Here is an 18090-nt window from a genome sequence, read left to right on the forward strand (position 1 = left end):
TGGGTATTTGAACTTCTAAGACGAAGGTCAGATTGAGAGATGTCCCCATCCTTAGTAATCACTTAAAAAATACATTGCTATTTTTAATCACTCACCAAAAAAATTATTTTGCTGAAACACACGAGGAATGCATTCACTAGCCAAAAGCCATGCAGCAACTTCATACTATTGAATGGAAAGATTGTCTATGGTTCATTGTATAACTCAGATTCTCTTCCTGAGAGCTTGCCAGAGTGTGTTGACATCCGCAGGGATCGAGCGGCCTGCAGACTCACCAAGGCACAAGCACATCTGCTGGAAATGCAAGGCAAATAAATCTTTGGAAAGTAAGGGAGGTGATAGTAATGTTTGTGGGGACTTGAAAAGTTTTTAATGCTGATACTAAGTCATTCAGATCTCCTTCATCTCCTCACCAATAATTTTCTGTGTCACTACTACTATTTTAAGACTATTCCTTTCAATTTTGTGTGTGTACATGGGTATATACCATACATACATGTCTTTCTCATAGGACCTTGCTTTTTTAAAACAATAACAATGGCATTTGGGGACCTTTCAGTAATTAGTTGCTGTTAAGTCTAAATAACTTTACTTGAGCAAGGCTTAATAGGAAATGAGTCCAATGCTCACAGGGCTCTCAAATTACCCATGTTTACTGTAGCATAATTTTAGAGTCAACTTGATGAGGCCTTTCCGTGGCATCAAGCATTCTTGGGATTATTTGTCTCTACTGAGTGATGGGTATAGTCTTGTTACTATGGTGTTCAATAATGATAACAAGTCAATCCCAAGTAGACACCAAGAGGAGTGAGCACCAGCAATATGTACCTCAGTCCCAGGCCCTTATAGTCCTGTACTAACTTGACCTTCCTAGAGGCTCTGATCCTCTAATGTCATTCTGGGGGAGGGGGGGAGGCTAAGTTGCCCATGGACCAACGAAGTCCACAGGAACCATAGAATGTTGCAACAGCCTGGGACTCTTCAGTGCACAAAGGAGACCCTGGGGTGAGCAAAGAGCTAACCAATCTTCTTACAGAGCCCTCTTTTCTCACAGAGCCCTCCATCCTGCACTTGGGCTTCTCAGCTTTCTGGAAGCTAGAGAGAAACCAGGACTTTTTTGAATCATTTTCATATGTCTAGGGTGAATATTTATCTTTGAAAATCAGAAACTGCTTAGAATGAAGTTTTTCTGAAGCTTTGTGATGAAATCCCTCACCAGTCAACATCTTGTGGTTGCAGTCATCTGAAATCTTCTGATGAGGTCTCTGACCCAGCATCTCACTGGTCAAGCATAAGGAAGTGATTACATATACAGTTGTTCAAACCCAAATGTACCCATTGGATTTATGATGCACACACAGGAAGTAGGTTATATCTGGCATGCAACTAACTACAACCAAGGACTCCAGGTTGTCGAATCACCTTTCTCCAATCCTAGAAGTTGTTTTTTTTTTTTATTCCCCTTGAAATTAGGCTAGACTCCTCTCTGAAGGCACATTAAAAAATAGGCTACAACAGGATAAATATTTATTGATGAAGCATTTCCTTCAATCTCCAAGTACCCAAACTTAATAGGTCAGAAAAAAACCAGGTGCTGTTCTGATTTGACAGATGTAGTTTGTCACACGCTATTTACAGAGCATGTGGAAAAGTTTCTTGGCTCCCCTTGAATTCTGGAATTCTGTTTCCAACAAACTTTCAGCAGCCCTGGCTCTAAGGCACTGGATTGGTGACCAGAAGCTGGGCTCCAACATCATGTGCTTCTCTAGATAATGAGGTCAAATGTGCCAGACCAGCCAAGAGCCTGATAACTCGCCTATTAACATCCCTAAATGATAGTTCTTTTGATTAAACTTCATATCTCTGCCTGCTACTTCTCTTGTCCTGTCTAAAATTAGAGCTGTTATTTTGTCCTTGCTGGTTCAAGGATAATGGAAAATCATAACGTCCCTTGATGATTATTCCCAAGGACAGTGGGTTTTCTGGGCCACATAGCTTAGATTTCCTAAACTTTAAGCCTTGCTAGCTTTTTTCCCTTTGGGATACACATAAATATTTTGTAAAAGTCAACAACGTATTAAAATAAACTAGGATCTAGTGTCTAGAAAATGTGTTACTATAACAATTTCTGCCTCTAAAGTAGATAAAGCAACAGAAGTCACATTATTGTTCCTGTGCCCCAGTTTCCTACTTATAAAAGGGAAGAGGGTTGCTTCCTAGAAATAGAATAAGTATAAAAAATCAGCAGGAGAGAAATTCTTTCATGAATAATAAGAGCAGCATTCATATAACTATGAGGAATTACCATGATTCCTATTCCTATGTTTGCTATTTCATGGCCACCTTGCTCTGTTTGAAAACAATAGATGCTAAAATCATCTTGTCCTTTTTCTCATTATCAGTGTTTCGGACATAAAATATTGTAAGAGGATTTGGAAAAATCCTCCAGCACATCCCTGGACCTAGGAAATGAAAATGTTGTAGGACAGACATCACTATAGCTCTCTGAAAATGAGAAGAAGAAAGGCAGACTCCAGACTACTGAGAAATGGGGAAAGTGCAGTGAATCTGGGAGGGATGACCACAGGAAAAATCTTCTCAAATATGCATCTGAAGACTGAGGCTGAGGTTATGAGCTTAAGACACTCACATGAAGATCATGGTGAGGTTGTAAAGCAGGTGAGAGTGAAGGCGTGAGAAAACTAAGGGCAAGAATAAATGAAGGCAGAGGGTGTCATGTGAGGAAGTGGGTTGTGATGAATGGGAACATGTGCATAGGTGTCGATGATGTACATGGGGGAAAGGAAGAGTTCATGTCTGAGATAGAGGAAGTCAAGAGTCTATAGAGCCAGTGCACTCACAGTCTACAGCATTGTAGGTGGTGTCTCCCAGGATACGGGTGATATTGAGAAAGGTTATGACTCATAGGCTTCCTCAAGGTTCCTACAGCCATAGGGGAGTAACCCAGAAAAGTTTAGAAGACAAGAGTGATCAGGAGTTGAATAACTCAAAAGGGAGGAGTCCATATACAAGGCAAGCACTCTGCCACTAGGCCACAGTCCCCAGGAGTCTATATAAAAGAGAATGATAGTATTGAAATGCCAGCTTTTTTCTTGCTGCTTATTCCTCTCCCTCAACACATGGTCAGACTATAAAGTAGAGTGTCGGAAAAGATGAAAAAGTACATCCAGGTTTCTCCCTATACCCTTGGGAAAGACTCCCATTGATTATACTTTCTTCACATAACCAAGTGTTAATATGGATACAGAAAGAGGATATAGAAGGAATTGCTGTGTGACACAGCAGATTGAGTAGAAGACTGTACTTTCAATTCATATAGGGTCCAGAGGACCATGGAAATGGCTTGGGAGGGATTGTCGCCATGGAAGTGTGAAATGAGAGACAGAACACAAAGACTGAGTGATGAGAGTGACTTGACTTTAGGGCCATGCCTGAGTGGTAAGGAAAAGAAACATGGGTAGAATGAATTCACCTCAAGATTCAGAGTGAGAGACCCTAGGCAAGCTGAGAACTAGATTGTTTCCAAAATACAATGACTGTGGAGGGAATCTTCATAGGAATTTGGGGACTATACTGCAGTAAAGACTGCAGTACAAGAGCTCTCTCCTACACGTAACCTCAGAAGTGAAGGCTTTCATATGCTCTTCCAGGATAATGAGTTTGGAGGTGGCAGGAACTCTGCCCATTTGGGTAGGATGTAACTCTGAACACCCACAAGGCAGTGACCTTGAGCCGGTAGGCCTGCCAGCATCCTGTAGGACATGTGGGAGCCTGAGATCAGCTCTCTGTTATCAAAGGCTGACAAAACACATGCCTGTGTTTTGACACTGAGTTCTCAAATTGTATAATGGCATGAGTGGCTGTCTTCTTTCCCTGTAACTTCAACCCTGTTTTCTCCTTTCCCTTCTTTCCATTTCAACATTATTAATGACCTTAAAACTCAAGTGACACTCTAAATGCCCAACATCAGGAGAATATCTAAATAAATTATAATACACTTGTGCTTTGGAATATGGGACAAGCTTGTTTGTGCTGTTATGGAGGAATCTCTATGAGGTCCGTTGGGTGAACAAAGGATTTCTGGAATAATAACTACAGAAGGAACTTATCTGGGGAAAAGAAAGAGGAAATAGAAGCAAGAAACAGGAAATAAAAATTTGTATTTGAATGTATTATGTGTACACAATTCTGTGTGCATGCAAGTGTGGTGTGGTGTGTGTGTGTGTGTGTGTGTGTGTGTGTGTGTGTGTGTGTGTAGTGCAATTATCCTGGTAAAGCCTGAGGTTACTAGGGAGAGGGGAAAAAAATTTAGCTACTTACTTCTCTGATGAGGAAATGAGAATGGCCAAGAGACATATGAAAAAGTACTCTACATCACAGGCCATAAAAGAAATGCAAATCAAAACAACATTGAGATTCCACCTCATCCCAGTAAGAATGTCCTTCATCAAGAAAACTAACAAGAATAAATGTTGGAGAGGATGTGGCCAAAAGGGAAACCTACTACATTCTTGGTGGGAATGTAAACTTGTTCCACAACTCTGGAAAACAGTGTGGTGATTCCTCAGAAGGCTAAACATAGAGCTCCCCTATGACCCAGCAGCCCCACTTTTGGGCATCTACTCAAAAGACCACAAACAAGAACACACTAAAGCCACCAGCACAACAATGTTCATCGCAGCACAATTTGTCATAGCTAAAATATGGAACCAACCCAAATGCCCCTCAGTACACAAATGGATCAGGAAAATGTGGTACATACACACAATGGAATTTTATGCCTCTATCAGAAAGAATGACATTGTCCCATTCATAAAGAAATGGAAAGACTTGAAAAAAATTATACTAAGTGAAGTGAGCCAGACCCAAAGAAACATGGACTCTATGGTTTCCCTCATAGGGAATAATTAGCACAAGTTTGGGCTGGTCACAGCAGAGGATCACAAGAGCCTAATGAATGCATAAGATGATGCTAAGAGAAATGAACTCCATGTTATGGAAATGAGTGATATATCACTTTCAACATGCCATGTGAAACCATAGTTTCTATTGTTGATGATCCTCCACTATCACTGTGTCCTATCTGAGTGCATTGGATACTGTATATACTGGTATTAGAACTAGGGAAGGGAAAGGGAATATCAAAATCGAGAGACAAAGGATAAAAAGACAAACGACTCCAAAAGCAGTACTTGCAAAACCATTTGGTGTAAACCAACTGAACAGCTCATGGGGTGAGAGGGAAGAGAGGAGGAGGGAGGAGGGAATGAGGGAGGAGGTAACAAACAGTACAAGAAATGTACCCAAGGCCTAACATATGAAACTGTAACCTCTCTGTAATCACTTTCACAATAAATAAGAAAAAAAATTAAATACGTATACTATATTTCTGTGATTCTTGGATATTTTACAACCATCATTATGCATTATATTAGTAACTGGAGGTATTAACAATTCCATAAATAATCCTCTTTAGAGCTGGTCTTTACAAGCTCAAGTGAACGTTTGCGTTCTATTGCCACTATCGCCGCTGGATTTAGGCATGATATAAGCAGGCAGCAAATGTTTGTTTACTCACTAAAAGCACATTGTCTGTGGAAACCCAGAGCAGGGATGAGAGAAGCAATTTGCAAAACCACTCAGCAGAAACTGGAGAATGTTGTCAATGAGTTGGAAAATTGTCCTGAACAATGTGTGATGAAGGTTAATGCCAGGGCTGAAGCTGAGAAATTTGAACCACCTTGCTATCATGTGCTATTTGCTACTTTGAAAAATTCAAAGTGTTACATTAAAAAAAACAACCAAAAACTTATCTAATCAGGTAATTTTGCTACTTTTAAATGAAAAACCTAAGTGTCACACACAACTAAAAGCTATACAATGTTACTCCTGGGACCTACACCATAAAATAAATACTTTTGAAAATAAACTCAATTTAATTTTAAAATACTGAAAAGTGAAACTGTTATATTCTCATATTTAAAATATATTTTATAGTGTTCTACCCAAAGGAAGAGTATACAACCTCTTCCTTTAATTACTCCAAGAAAAAAAAAAACCCTCTGCTAATGTTGACACCCTATTAGCTTCTTATCTAAATATACCTCTGAAGAGAACCTCAGTGTTCAAAGTTTTCTTTTGTACAAAAACAATCTCTCAAATACTGTGAATGAGTTGCATTTAGAAGTTTATTCTCTGACATGACTTTCCAAAGTCAAGGGCACTTCACTCAGTGGCTCTGTCTGGAGCCTCAAGGAGAGAAGAGGACAACGGCTGGAGATAGAGGAGAATCATTCTCAGAGCCTGTTACTTGCATGTTTTCTTCATGTCCCATTCCACCCAGAAGGCTGGTTCTACCCTACTGAGGGCTGCTACCTTTTACTGCCATGTCAGACCTGAATCAGTCTTCCAGGGCCTCTACTCACTTTTCTTCTATAAAATCAATATTTAATTTCCAACATATTGTCTTGAATATCACTGTTGCATTAGTTCCCCTTTTATCCTTTGTGTCACCATTTTGATGTTCCCTTTCCCTTCCCTAATTCAGATAAACGTATATACAATGCCCAGGATACCCAAATCAAATACAGTGACTACTTTATGTATGTAACTGTAACCCCTCTGTAAATCACCTTGACAATAAAAAATAAATTTTAAAAAATGCATAAGCTACAAAAAAAAGAAACACTAATTCCTGATGATTAGGTGTGACACTATTTGCTGACTAGAAATGACTTATAAAATATGTCTGCCAGGTGGTGAATCTGCTAGACCAATTGTAATTGAAAACTTGAAACTACTGTAGTATAAAACTGTTACACATTAAAATATGTATTACTACTATCAAAAATCAATTAATATTTAAAAATTAATTAAAATTTACAACCAAAGCCAATAAAGGGATATTCAGGGAAAGTAAGTCAGTCCAGTTTGTATTTTTCAAAACTGAAGAAACCAACTCTCTATAAACCATGTAATTAACTAGAACCAAATGGTTATTTGTGGTCAATTCATTGCTGGATAAAAGGTAGTTTGGGCCTATACCTGTAATCCTAGCTACCCAGGAGGCTGAGATCTGAGGATTACAGTTCAAAGCCAGCCATAGTAGACAAATCCAAGACTCTTATTTCTAGTTATCTCTACAGCCAGCAAAAATCTGGAAGAGAGAGTGTGACTCAAGTAGTAGAGAGTCAGTCATGAGCAAAAGAAAAACAAAAACAACCAACAACCAACTAGGTGAGAATGTAAAGACCTAAGTTGAAGTCTCTGTCCCAGCAGAAAAAGAAAAGAGACAGAGAGACAGAGACAGATGCATGTGAAATATTTTGGTGATATTACAGACATGAATATAAGAATGATGCTCTAGATTCCTGTTATTTACCTTATTAAAGGGGAAGACAACACTATTGTAAACTGCAGCATCTCTTTTGCATTGCAACTTCTACTTTTTTATCCTAAGGCTTAGACACTCATGTATTCACTCCTCAAACAGTAATATCTTTTATGTTTTTAGACACTGCTCAGCTGGTGAAGGAAGATAAAGGAACAAAACAGTTAGTAGAGAGTTTAGAACAGAAAAGAGTTACAGCCTGATTTATCATGTTAAAGGAGCACTGAAGTATTTTAACTATTTTAAGACCATGAGGCAGGCTGGGAGGTGGGTAGGAGGAAGCAGGAAAACCATTTGGGAGGCTGATGCAATAAATATAAGCAAGAGTGGTGGTGTGGATCAAGATATTAGGGGTGGAATCTGTGATATTTTGAAGGAAGAGCCAGCAGGATTGCCAGGGATAACTCCAAAATCTATCATCTTCAGCAAATGGAAGAATAAAATTGCCATTAACTAATATGGGGCAATCAGAAAGATAGGACAGGAAAGAAAATCTGTAATCTAATCTGGGGCATTTTGTGGCCCAAACTCTGTTAGATGTCCAAGTGTTATAAATAAATATGGGTGGACTGGGGAATGTTCAGGCCAGAGGAAATGGATAGTTGGGTTATTTTCTAACTTTGATTTTGAAGTGAAGAATTTAGTTACAGATCACTACCCACACTGGCCAAACAAAAGCATTCCTCATTGGAGTGTTAGTAACTACTCTTATATTTTCTTCATTTAACCAGTTGTTATTTATTTGGCACCATACACTATTACAAGTTCCGAGGATATAAAGATGGTGGTGGTCCTTGGTCTGTCATAAAAATCTAAAGAAGTAAACAATGTAGCAAACACTGTGAAATGCCACAAAAATACACCAACACAGAGGAAAAACACAGTTGTAGATAGAATTAACTACAACTAGAAAAGGCAGAAATAGTGCTTGAGGAGTTTCTCTAGGGCTAGGTAAGAATCCTCATATAATCAAGGATGGCCCAGGCAATGTGGGCAAGAAAACCTGTCTGGAAGCAGGAAATGACATAGCTCACTCTGGGACCTGCATTATGACCTGGTTTCTTTTTTTTTTTTTAATTAAATTTTATTGACAAGGTGTTGTGCAAAGGGGATACAGTTACATAATAAGTCAGTGAGTACATTTCTTGTGATAGCTTACACTCTCATTTTTCTTTCCCTTCTCTAGATCAGGTAGGCATATACACAATATCCAGTGTACCAAAATCATATACAGTAACCATGTAGGATACACCAAAGGAAATTCACCTAGAACTTTAACCATATCGTCAACAATAGAATCCTCCTGTGTCCTTCTCTTGGAGTTGTTTTTGCTTATCCTCATCTTATATGATCATGTATACATAGCTGTTGAGCTATTGTGATTCACTGATAGGTCTATTCTAGACCTGTTTATGTTTAGTAGTTATTTGGTTTTAGATACATAATGTAAAGTCACTGACCCAAACATGTGGAAATACCATTTGAAAAGAAGTTTGTTGTTTTGCAGACCTGGTCTCTACTGACCAAGTTTCTTCCACACAGCAAAGAAAGGTGCTGCTAGGGGCTGGGATAAAGAGAAAGTTGAGGGTATATTGGGTACCCTCCATAAGGGAAGAAGGAACAGCAGTCCAAATGAGAGTGTAGGTTCTCTTTGGGACCTTGTGTCCTTCTGAACCACAGTTCATCTCCAGGGGATAAGGGGCACATGCCAACAGCTGACGTTGGCCTGAAAATATATGTGTCTCAGTACTTTTCTACAGTTGCTGAACTGGGCCAGCTGATATGGGTCCTGGAGTGATTGTATGGTGTGTATGTGTGTGTGTGTGTGTGTGTGTGTGTGCGCGCGCGCGCGCGCGCGCGCACGTGCGCACTAATGGGAGAGAAAAAAACAACCAGGTTGTGAAAGGGGAAATATTTGTTCACCTAAGCTCCCAATTACTATTTTTCACTGATAAATTCAGGCATTTGCCCCTGTCCATTAATTAAGTGGTGGGGTATGGCCTGTCTTATACATAACACTTCCTTAAGTTGTTGAATTGATGTTTCTCCAGTTTGTTGATGTAGGCACTCAGAGATATAAATTTTCCTCTGAGTACTGCCTTTGCAGTGTCCCAAAGGAGCTGGTACTTTGTGTGCTCATCTTGGTTTAATTCCATAAACATTTGAATTTCTGTTCTAATTTCTTCAATGACCCACTGGTGGTTCAGCAATGTGTTGTTTAGTCTCCATGAATTGTAGGGTTTTCTGTGGTGGCTGTTTGAATTGAGCTCTAATTTTATTCCATTGTGGTCTTAGAGAATGCAGGGAATGATTTCAATACTTCTGAATTTGTAGATTTTCTTTGTGCCCTAAGATGTAATATATTTTGGAGAATGTTCCATGTGCTGCTGAAAAGAATGGATATTCTCGTGTTGCTGGATGGAATATTCTGTAGATGTAGGTTACGTCTAGTTGGTCTATGCAGTTGTTTAGTTCTGTGGTTTCTTTGCTCAGTTTTTGGCATGTTGATCTGTCCAGAGGTGACAGTGGAGTGTTAAAATTTCCAACTATCAATGTGTTTGGATCTATGAGTGTTTTTAGAGTGAGTAGTGTTTGTTTGATGAAGTTGGGCTCCTGTATTCAGGGTATAGATATGGTTATATCCTCTTATAGGAGAGATCCCTTTATTAGTATGTAGTAGCCTTCTTTGTCTCTTCTTACTGTTTTTAATTTGAAGTCAATTTTATCTGATACTAGGATTGCAACTCCAGCCTGCTTATGGGCCGTTTGCTTGGTAGACTTACTCCAGCCTTTCACTTTTAGAAAATGTTTGCTTTTGCTGGGTAGATGTGTCTCTTGGAGGCAGCAGAAAGTTGGATTTTGATTTTTGATCCAGCTTATGAGCCTGTGTTATTTAATTGGAGAATTAAGTCCATTGATGTTCAGAGTTAGGATTGAGAGATGATCGTTTGTTCCTTTCATTATCTCTATCTTGTTAAAAGCTGTGTCTTCCCATTTCTTGATCTAATATTCTGGTTTTCTATTTAGGGTTCATTTCTCTGTCTGTATTGTGATCTTGATTATTTTCCATGTGTAGGACATCCTTGAGGATTTCATGTAATGCTGGTTTGGTGGAGATATATTGTTTCAGTTTTTCCTTACTGTGGAAGACTTTTATTTGACCTTCGTCTATGAATGAGAGTTTAGCTGCATACAGTATTCTTAGTTGACAGTTATTTTTCTTTGGGGTGTGATATACCTCATTCCAGGCTCCTCTTGCTTTCATGGTCTCTGCTGAGAAGTCCGGGGTAATTCTAATTGCTTTTCCTTTATATGTGATTAATTTCTTCTCCCTAGCAGCTTTAAGGGTTCTTTCCTTGGTCTCTATTGACCCTGTTTTGATCACAATGTGTCAGTGGGATGTCCTATTCTTGTCTGGTCAGTTTGGGGCTCTAAATGCTTCTTGTATCTGGATAGGCTTACCCTTCTGGATATTTGGGAAGTTCTCGGCTAATATTATGTTAAATAGGTTGCCTATTCCATTAACTTCTTTTTTTTTTTTTTTTTTTTTTTTTTTTTGGCCAGTCCTGGGCCTTGGACTCAGGGCCTGAGCACTGTCCCTGGCTTCTTCCCGCTCAAGGCTAGCACTCTGCCACTTGAGCCACAGCGCAGCTTCTGGCCGTTTTCTGTATATGTGGTGCTGGGGAATCGAACCTAGGGCCTCGTGTATCCGAGGCAGGCACTCTTGCCACTAGGCTATATCCCCAGCCCCCCATTAACTTCTTTCTCTAGGTTTTCCTTGATACCTGTTAGCCTTAAATTGGGCCCCCTTGAAGCCCCTGAAGTGATCTGTTTTGCTGATTGGATTGGTATTGTATTCTTTTTTGTTCTTTCTCCATAGATTCTAGGGAATCTTCAGTTCCTGAGATTAGATCCTCTGCTTCATCTAGTCTGCTCTGTAGGCTAGCTACTTGATTTTGAATCTCCCTTCCTTTTCACTGGTCTTTCTTGATTGCTTTACTATATGTCTTTACTATAATCTTCTCTTAGGTCCTGTATGGACTTCTTTACTTCATGAATTTGGTTCTAAGTGCTGTCTCTCAAATCTTTTAGATGGGTAGCTATCTTTTCATTGGACTCTTGAAATTCATTTATCTTTCTATTTGTGGAGGCTATGAAATCCTCTATTACTTTATGGGTGGATTGATGTATTAATCTTTGGCTCGCATCCTCATGCTCTAGAATAGTTGTCTGAAGAGATACAAACTTTTCATTTAACATTTTTATCAGTAGAGTTTGTAGAGCATTTTGTGGGTTCTCTTCTAGGTCTTTGATTGACGGCTCTGCTTCCTGCTTATTTTGAGTGGGAGATAAGACTCCCTGTCTTGCCATCTTTCTTGTGCTTCTTCTGCCCATTTGGATTGGAAATGCCAATCTATACGCACCTGTGAGCACCTTAAGACCCAAAGAAGACTTTACCAAGCACTGTTGTATAAATCTTAGAAGTTCACAATTATATACAGATACATTCCCTCTCTTTTTTGTATATAACAGCATATTTTGTGTCCCCAAAGAATACAATTTTAATATAACAACCAACCCTGAGCCCTGTATTCAGTAGTAACTTATTTACCATTATAACCATGTGAGCAATTTTATTCTTACATTTAGTTCTTTTTGGACTGGTGGGATTTCTCCATGAACCCCTTTGACTCACTTGGATTGAACAAAGAAAGATACACTCTATCAGATAACCAGGGGCCAATGGAGTCTGGAGGTCCTGGATGTAAATTTAGGAGGGTAAGCTATGGGTAGTGAAGAGAACGGAGTAAAATGAATGGGGGATGATGATTTTGGTTTAGTTTCAGTGAAGGGGAAAGGTAGAGAAGAGTAGAATCAGTAGAAAGAACAAGGTCAGAATGATAGACAATGGAGAGTCAACAGAAAAGAGTAATGGTATTAGTCAAAGGCAAGTAATTTTAAAGAAAGAAAACATGAAAAGAGAAGCAAAGAAAAATACAGAAAAACAAACACACAAAACAAAAAAATAACAAAAAACCCATAACAAACAAAAATAAAAAACAAACGACAACTCAAAAATGAAAAATAAAAAAGTTAAAAAAATGTTTTTAAAAATGGAGTCTTCCTTGTTTGGGTGGGCTCTTTCCAGTCTCTGGTTTCCTTGTGATGATCTACAGTCTACTTTCCTACTTCTTGGCTGGTTTGATTTGCTTTCAGCTTGGAGGAGGTGAAGCTGCTCTGATTCCCCTCCTGTATTAGTTAAATCCTGGGGCTCTGTGGTGCACACAGGTTTCAGGAAGGACTTGGGTGTCCTCTGTAGTTGGGGGATGCTGAACATTCTTGGGAACAGTGGCTCCTCCTGTCTGCTGTGGGGCCACTGCCTCTAATGCCTGGGTCTGAGTAGGCTGCAGACTCAGCAGGGTAGGGTGCCTTGGGCCTGATTTACCTGGTTGAGGGCCGCTTGCCCCCGGCGAGGTTCCTCCCTCTTGGGTGGGGTGACCTTCTCCTGGGCAGAGCTGGCTGTATAATTCAGCTCAGTTTGCTGGTAGGAATTGGGTGTTATCGATAATGGGGCCATTTATCTGTCTTGGGAACCATTTACTCTCCTGTCTGTTTGTTCCATACTGCCAGTAGCTGCTCACTACTTTAGGTTTGTTTTAGAAATTCCAGCTGCTGGAGAGTAGGCAGACACAGTGTCAGCATGGCAGGGAGGGGTGGGGAGGGTATGGACACCTCTGGCTGAGTTTACCTGAGTCTGTGAGCAGCAGCCCAGGGGAGAGATCCTCCCATGTGGATGGAGGGTCCTTCTCCTGGGCAGAGCTGGCTCTCACCATTCAGTTATTCTTGCCCTTTTCATAGATGGCCCCTTTGTCCTTGCTTTCCCCTGGCTCACTTTAATTCCACTCTTGTCTGAGTGGATCTATGCCAGAGTCAAAGATGGCACTTTGCTCTGGCAGTGGAGGAAGGGCTACCTTCCAGAAGCTGCTCTGTGTGCGCTAGTGAGAATGTCTTTCATGGGTACTCACACTTTCTCTGAGATTTTGGCCCATCCGTGCTCAGTCTGCGATCTGCGTCTGTCTGCCGCCGTCTGGAGGATTTTTTCCTGGTCGCCGTTGTGTGCTTTAGGTGTGCGAAATGCTGGGCGCTGTGCCCGCGCCTGCACTGGCGTGGCAATGGGACGCCGCCCGGAGCTCAAATCTGTGTTTTCAGCAAAGTCAATTTTTCCTTTCTGAACAGAATCCATATACTGTCATAACTTACTTGGGCTGTCTTTCTAGGAGTAAAAGTTTCTCTGGAATGGTAAAACTGGGATTTTAGAGGGAGCTTAGCTAGGGCTCTGCTGCTCCTCTGCCGTCTTCCTGGAAGTTCCCCACATCTGGGAACTCTTAAGGGAACAAAGTTCTTCAGATGAGAGAGAACCTATTTCCCAAACCCAGAGAGCTTTGCTGCATCTGTGGTTACCTTTTTTAAGGTAAAGGATAGTATACCTGGAAGAAATGTCTACGATTTTCCAAGAGGAACAACGCTTGCATCCTATTGCTACTGCCTTCTGATCTTTCTTTTTTAAACTTCTATATTGTATTTGTGAGTACACAGACACAGACACAGACACAGACACACAGACACAGACACACACACACACACACACACACACACATAGGATGGTACAGCTACTCATGGAAGTAGGGGAGACCATTACTGAAGACTAAAGGCATTCTTGTTTACAGATGGTCACAGGCTTCCATGTACTTTTGGGGCCATCCTAACAATGAAGTAACTAGCCAATTGGAAGATGGATGAAAAAAGGACAATAATCCTTCTCAACCAAAAGTGTCAGAGACCCTGTTCAGTATTTCTAACTTAAATCATGGTTTTTGAGGCAGGTTCAGTAGGTAGGTTGGTCTGGAAACGAATGCTGCTCACTACCTCTACTGTCTCCCTTCTCCCTCATCATATTTTTCTATGAGTAGACTTACAAAGATTACTCAAATTGACAGTTCAATCTATTTGACTAACTAAAATCCCCAGTGTCAACACAAAAATCTATTCTTAAGAACTGAGGCACAGGGGCTGGGGATATGGCCTAGTGGCAAGAGTGCTTGCCTCAAATACATGAAACCCTAGGTTTGATTCCCCAGCACCACGTATACAGAAAATGGCCAGAAGTGGCGCTGTGGCTCAAGTGGCAGAGTGCTAGCCTTGAGCAAAAAGAAGCCAGGGACAGTGCTCAGGCCCTGAGTCCAAGGCCCAGGACTGGCAAAAAAAAAAAAAAAAAAACCTGAGGCACATTGTTGAACTGGCCTGCCTCTCAAGTCAGGTTACATATTTTAGACTGAACACAAATCCATATTTTAGTATGTTCACAATTTGAAATCACTAACAAACTTGAGTTAATCAAGCAAATTAACTAAATATGGACCAGCCAGGGAACACATTTGAATCAGATCCTGCTAAAAGGAATTTAAATGGACAGTTTAAAATTGGGAGAGAATGAACTATTAGCCACATCCTGACATGCCATGGTTAAATAGGTAGGTCAGAATTTGAAGACCTGGGTAAGTCCTTTCAGAAGCTGAGTTTGGCAAACTGGAGGAAGAAAAATTGATTTTCCCACATGAAAAGGGACACAAGGGACCTACTAAGTGCCAAGGACACCCCATAGTGGTATTGCTAGGGCAGTGGAACAAAAATTCATAAAGTGCCTTGATAGAAAGAGCTTTCCTAGCCATTTGCGGCATTCACAATCACACGACCTTTCTCTCCTCTCCTTTCCTCTGACCTTCATAAAGATCTGTTTTTCTACTCCTCCTGGGGGTCATGTGCTCACCCTTTCTCTCTTCCTTTCTTTCTGTATCTTCAGAAGTGAAATGGTCATGTAAAGACAGTTTTGATCCCATGACCCTCAGATGCCTCTATTTTATTAGACTTCTCTGGGTCAGTTTGGACAGCAAGGTTAAAATGAAAATTGAGGAGAAGACCGAATAAAATTCTCTGAAGAAAAGTGCTTCTATGGTCTTAATGACCTTAATAGCAGCAGCAAAAGAATAAAAAAAAGTGATAGCAAATGTCATAGTTGTAGCCCGTGGTTGGTCAGCAGTAACTTCTAGTTGTAGGGACTATTTTATTTACAAAATAAAACCAGGTTGGTATGTGGTCGCACACATTTGCAATCCCAACACTGGGAGAAAAAAGGGAAAGGATCACAAGTTAAAGACAAACTTAGGCAAATAAATAATAATAATAAAAACAAATAAACAAAAACAGTTGGTTGCCCTTAAGTTGTAGGTGGTTAAATCTCTGAAGACATACTCTGAACAATATTGAATTTATACTGGTTTTTTGAATGGGAGAAATTAGGAACTATTCCATTAGGATCCATTTAAGTATAAATTTATATATGGGGAATTTATAGAAAAATATTTTGACTAAATATAAAATAAATATAAAAAATGTAAAATAAATATAAAAAAACTACATTTAATAACTTGAAAAGTAGTGAACCTCTCAACACTGAAAATATTCACTCAGATAGCAGTTGGGCTGTATTAGTTAGATAAGACAGAGATAAAGTAATAAGTACACCATAATATTCAATGACTCAAAGAGCACACATTTGTTTTCTTTCATTTGGCAGTTCGGGGAGAAATTCAACTCTATGGGCTGACTCACCTTCCATACTCCTGCCACCCCACAGTCTTTTTGAGGATCCATGGTGATGACTATTATGGTGTATCAGTGTTGTCGTGGACATCACCAGCCCAGAGCCCTGGGTTGAAGAAAGCTTGACAACAGGGAAGGATGTTATAGGCTGAGCAAAGAGGTGAAGCCCTTCCTACCCTCCCCACTGCTCATATTTCATTTGTTAGTCTCAATCTCACAGTCTGTAACTACAATAGAGACTGAGAACCATGGTCTTTCTCATGATCTCATACAAAATATTTAATTTCTCAGGCACTTTTTCTTTAACTATAAAATGAGATCATCTCAAAGAACATTATTAAGAAAATGAAAAGATAATTCATAGAAGAGAAGGGAAATATAAATTACATATTGATAAGGGATCCCCATGCTGAATAAAGAACTACAATAAGAACTACTATAATTCAACAAATTAAAAAAACAAAGAATTTCATAAGAAATTTCTCTAAGAAGTATATAAATAAGGTAGGTGAATGAAGTAGGGGGTTGTCATTACTAAACTCTAATATACAGGGAACTGGCTTAGCAGTGAAGCCGTGAGTAGTAAGAAGATGGATACTGCAGGCTGAAAGGTTGGTGTGTTCATATACTATACAAAACATACTTGAGATAACATGCATGCTGAGTCAGTAGCTCTAAGGAAAAGATGCTCAAATAAACAAATACTTATGCCGGTTCCTTACTATTTTCAGCATGCCTTTATAAAATGAGAACTCAATAAAACAAAAGTGGTTTGCAAATAAACAATGAAAAGGAATAGAAAAAAGTACAAAAGTCTTTGGGGTTATTTCCACTTGTTTGTTCATTCATTCTGCAACGACATTCCAGGCACTTGAACTTCATCAATGAATAACACACAGCAAAAAATTCATGTTCTATCCACAAAGACAGGGGCTGGGAATATGGCCTAGTGGTAAAGTGCTTGCCTTGTATACATACGAAGTCCTGGGTTCAATTCCTCAGCACCACATATATAGAAAAAGCCGAAGTGGCACTGGGGCTCAAGAAGTAGAGTGCTAGCCTTGAGCAAAAAGAAGCCAGGGACAGTGCTCAGGCCCTGAGTTCAAGCCCCAGCACTGGCAAAAACAAACAAACAAACAAAACAACAACTAACCACAAAATTTACTACAAAAACACATAGGACAAATAAATTATATATGATAAAATATGCCATAGAAATTAAAATCATGAAGGACAGAGAGAATGGTTTGACTTATGCCTAGCAACCTCATAAATACTACCACTCTCACCCCTACCCTTCCAGAACTGGGATCCCTTCAACATGCCTCACTATGAGTGGGAGCTTCTTGGAGGGCTGACAAACACATGAGGATTGTGAGAACGACTTGAGTCTAGTACATCTGAGAACCAGTGATCAACAGTGGGAGAGTTAACCCTTTTATGTATTTCCCTCCTCATAACAGCCTACTAGATATGGGGCAGTTTGCTATCTGACATTGCTTACCTTCCTCCCTGGGAAGAGTGAGAATTTTGTGGGAAAGGAAGCTAGCAATGTTTCCTAGAAACATACACACAAAAATGAAGAATAATATTCACTATAACAGTAAGGAATATAAAAGTATACTAATAGAAATACTAACTTTATAACAGAATAATTATTCAAGATATATCTTTAAAATGCCATTTTAGAGAGGGTTCATTATATAAAATGATCAATCCAGGCTTCAATGGCTCATGTCATCCTATCAGCTTTGGAGGTTGAGATCAAGAGGGCTGGCTCAAAGCCAACCTGGTTTGAAAAGTTTTCACGACCCCTCCTTAACCTACAGCAGGGCATAGTAGCATATGCCTGTCATCCTATTTTTGTGTGAGGCTGAGATTTGAGGCCAGTGAGGGCACAATATTGTGAGACTTCATCTGATTGGAGGAAGCTTGGCATGATGGCAAATGCCTATTGTTCCAGCTATTATGGGAATCTAAAATAGGTGTATCGTGGTTTAGGTGTATTCCAGAAACAA

This window comes from Perognathus longimembris, chromosome 9 (genome assembly GCF_023159225.1).
Source record: "Perognathus longimembris pacificus isolate PPM17 chromosome 9, ASM2315922v1, whole genome shotgun sequence".
NCBI lineage: Eukaryota > Metazoa > Chordata > Mammalia > Rodentia > Heteromyidae > Perognathus > Perognathus longimembris.